The sequence below is a fragment of the Bison bison genome, unplaced genomic scaffold (genome assembly GCF_000754665.1).
Source record: "Bison bison bison isolate TAMUID 2011002044 unplaced genomic scaffold, Bison_UMD1.0 scf7180017864508, whole genome shotgun sequence".
Classification (NCBI taxonomy): Eukaryota; Metazoa; Chordata; class Mammalia; order Artiodactyla; family Bovidae; genus Bison; species Bison bison.
This window is the reverse complement of record NW_011495064.1, coordinates 18,058,867-18,063,214: the sequence shown is the minus strand read 5'-3', so window position 1 is coordinate 18,063,214 and position 4,348 is coordinate 18,058,867. Positions and strand designations below refer to the sequence as shown.

Here is a 4,348-nt window from a genome sequence, read left to right as displayed (position 1 = left end):
AGGCAAGTTGAATATTATAATGATGGCTGTTTCTTATATTGTCCTCTTAAATATTTTAGGGGTCAAAGTATTCTAAGCATAATCTCCTCTCTAGGAACAGAAAGAAATAAGGCAATTAAATCAAAAGAGCATATCACTTGGGCAAAATTATATTCTATTAGTCCTTGGACAGCAGACCTACTGTTATTGATATTTACTAAGGCTTTAGGACACTCAATAATTTCAAGACTTCCCTGCACATTCTGGTAGGTTGTTCTGAAATCACAGAGATGTGCAGTGTAATAGATGTTTGTTCTGCCTCTGAGTAACAAGCTCCTTACCAGAACTTTAATTAAAAGTTGAAGGAGTAAAAATGTGAATACAGGAAAGCATAGATATCCTACAATGAGTTTAGGAGACAGTAGATGTGGGATTAAGAGTGCAGGTTTTTAAGTTAAACATATGAGTTCCTATCCCCATTCTTGTATATATGAGCAATGCAAGATTAGAAATTTTAATTACTTTCTCAAAGCTGCAATTTTCTCTTAATAATAATTAATAATAATATATAACATCATGAAGGTTAAAGAACATATAAACAAGTACATGCTGCTGCTGCTGCTAAGTCACTTCAGTCGTGTCCGACTCTGTGCAACTCTATAGACGGCGGCCCACCAGGCTCCCCCATCCCTGGGATTCTCCAGGCAAGAACACTGGAGTGGGTTGCCATTTCCTTCTCCAATGCATGAAAGTGAAAAGTGAAAGTGAAGTCACTCAGTCGTGTCCAACTCCCAGCGACCCCATGGACTGTAGCCTACCAGGCTCCTTCATCCATGGGATTTTCCAAGCAAGAGTACTGGAGTGGGGTGCCATTGCCTTCTCCAAAACAAGTACATAGAATTTGACTAGTCACATCTGCTTTTCAAAGTACTATTAACATTATCAATTCCCTTCTCTCCTACTCTAAGTTTTATGTATTGTCATGAATGCACATGTTCCTTTTTGGATTTACCTGGAAACCTAGGTAATCTAGGCTTACATAACAAATAGCAACATTGTTCTTTTTTTTTAATTTAGAGCAAAAATATTGATGGAATTGAGACACTTTACATAATCTAAATACTTTTATTTAGCTTACTTCTTAAAAAATTTTTGAGAAAGCTTGAACTTTCATTATAGGGCTTTAGTATAATTGAAGCTCAGAAGAAAACATCTAAGAAAAACACATGCCAAATATACTTTATTTCCAGAGAGATGATATAGAGTCAGGCTTTGAAAATTATCCTAAACTTTCTAGGTTCCAGATTATCCTAAAATCTGGAAAAATAACTAAAATTCATTAAGTTAATTTTGCACTCAGACAAAATTTGTAAGGCAAATTTCCTTATAGAATTAAGTGATTTCCTTGAAATAAAGTTAAATAAAAGAATTTATGGCAAGATTCTCTGTTTAAGAGACACAGATTAACACAATATATAATCTTTGGTTTAATAAAAGATAGAACTACTGTTGAAACGAATGCATCTTTATAAGGGAGAAGGAGTATTAATAAATGTGGCTCAGTGAGGGGCTGATATAATTATAATTATGCCTTCAGTTCTGTTGCATTCTGATGATCTAAATTAATGTAAGAGTTGTAACTTAAGAGAGAGCCTAATGGGCACAAAGTCTTTTCATTCAGCTGTTCTTCTTCTTAGATAATATATGTCTTAAGCAAGCATTTGGCAGGTGCTAAATTGCAGTAAATTCACGATTGAATTCTCTAACAGGTACCTGTAGTGGTGATAATCTATTGCTCTGGTTAAAGTGTGAGCCATGTACTTCAATCATTTCTGACACAGGCACTATAGCCACAAAAAGAAAAGCAAAAGGGGCAGATTTTCCCATGTAGTTATGAGAGCAAATGGGGGTTGCAGAGGGCAAGCACTGTCCCAAGGTCAAGTAATTCCGATTTTGAACTGTATCTCCACCTCTCTCAATCCTGCCTTCAATGGGAGTTCAAGGGAGGCCCACGGAAATCCATCCTTCCTGCCACTCCAAACCTCCCAGCAGTCCCAGAAAAGGCTATCATTTGAACTCAGTACCTGCATTTCTTTTAGAGACTATTAACGTTGATCCTTCTATATTTAAGTCACCACTAGAAGCCTAGGCTTGTTAGGTCATGGCTTATCACATGGGACTCTCATATTCATTAGACTACATAATACCATCTGATTCAAAATCTTGTTCTTTCCATTGTGTTCTCTGGAACTCAGTGAATATTATCAGCAAAACCTCATATCAACCGCTTCTTTCTAGTTTTTTCTCTAATGAAGTGTAGATGTTCTATTGAATGTAGTACTGAAGAAGATGCTCTCAGTGCTGTTGTATCTTTTCCAATACCCGCCTACAGCTAAACCTAAAGGAGATGGTTCTTCCTCACTACTTTTTGCCTCTTCCCTAAAGCAGAATAAAAAGACATTAAATTACATGCAATTGATACATCATCTGTGCTCCTTTGAGGTCACCTCTCTTTATCCTGGGCATATATGCTTTTACTGAAGCATTTTTTGCACCTGGCTTACAGCTCTTTTGGAGAAGGCAATGGCAACCCACTCCAGTTCTCTTGCCTGGAAAATCCCATGGACGGAGGAGCCTGATAGGATGCAGTCCATGGGGTCCCTAAGAGTCGGACAGGACTGAGCAATTTCACTTTCAGTTTTCACTTCCATGCATTGGAGAAGGAAATGGCAACGCATCCAGTGTACTTGCTTGGAGAATCCCAGGGATGGGGGAGCCTGGTGGGCTGCCGTCTATGGGGTCGCACAGAGTCGGATACGACTGAAATGACTTAGCAGCAGCAGCAGTACAGCTCTTTTTCCACCCTGACTTTCTTCATTATTCTTGGTCCTTTTAAATAATTCACCTACCTCCCTGTGTCTCTCATTCTGTGTCCTCACTGTCAATGAATTTATTCTCATTCTCACCTCAACTGATCATTTTCATGGTCACTGACTAGACAGTATATTTTCCAATATTATTGTGCCTCATAATATTCATTTCAAGTACCTCAACTTATGGCACAATCTTTCTAAGTCACCACTCTAATATCCTAGTCATCAACTCTACTCATGCTTCACATTCATGAAACCTACTAACTTTTCACTGTCCTTCGTGTTCTCTATTTCATCTACACCCATTTGGCTTTCATGAATCATCTCCATACTAAAATATCTTCAGACACAGTCAACTCTCTTGATTTCTTTCTTCTTCCATCACATTCTGCTGGCAAACCCTAATTCTAATCAGAATCCTGGGACAACCCCAGAGCTAAATATTCAAACTTCATCTATTTTGTGTCTACACTGCCTCCCTTGGTGATCTCATCTAAGATTGCGATGTTAAAAGTATCTATTTCATCCTCCATTTGATGACTCCAATGCACATGTTTAATCACATTTCTCCTGTTTTTTTCACATTTCCATATAACTACTTAATTGGCATAGTCACTTAGACTTCTAATAGGCATCTCAAGTATAGAGATTGCTCTGCCAGGAGGGAGGTTTTAAAATACCTGTGATTGTAGCAGGTATCTAAGACATCCCCCTTCAGCCTCCATAGGCCTCTATGAAACAATATATTATATTCTCAATGCTAAGATTAAATTGAGTTGAAAATTTGTCTCATGTGAAGAGATGCTGACTATAATATTTTTTGTCTGACACCTGAAAATGGATGATACAAGAACCCAATATAAGGCAAACTCATTGTTCTGGTGGCAGTCCCAAATCATTTTTGAGTTTAAATTTATTTTCTTGACAGAGTATATAACATGAAATTAAAAATCAGTCATGCAGCTTGATAGGGATTGCGTTGAATCTATAAATTGCTTTGGGTAGTATACTCATTTTCACTATATTGATTCTTCCAATCCATGAACATGGTATATTTCTCCATCTATTAGTGTCCTCTTTGATTTCTTTCACCAGTGTTTTATAGTTTTCTATATATAGGTCTTTAGTTTCTTTAGGAAAGAAGAATGGAACTGGAGGAATCAACCTACCTGACTTCAGGCTCTACTACAAAGCCACAGTTATCAAGACAGTATGGTACTGGCACAAAGACAGAAATATTGATCAATGGAATAAAATAGAAAGCCCAGAGATAAATCCACGCACATATGGACACCTTATCTTCGACAAAGGAGGCAAGAATATACAATGGATTAAAGACAATCTCTTTAACAAGTGGTGCTGGGAAATCTGGTCAACCACTTGTAAAAGAATGAAACTGGACCACTTTCTAACACCATACACAAAAATAAACTCAAAATGGATTAAAGATCTAAACGTAAGACCAGAAACTATAAAAACTCCTAAGAGGAGAACAT

At 37.3% G+C, this 4,348-nt stretch overlaps 1 pseudogene across 1 annotated transcript in view; it reads right to left on the bottom strand.

The window, feature by feature from the left end:
* Nucleotides 1–1,710: 1,710 nt before the first annotated feature.
* Nucleotides 1,711–4,348, bottom strand: part of LOC104981008 — a 39,671-nt pseudogene continuing 37,033 nt past the window's right edge. Inside the window, exon 2 of the transcript XR_824321.1 lies at nt 1,711–1,823. The product of XR_824321.1 is annotated as a TNF receptor-associated factor 6 pseudogene (transcript). The remainder of the gene's footprint in view (nt 1,824–4,348) is intronic.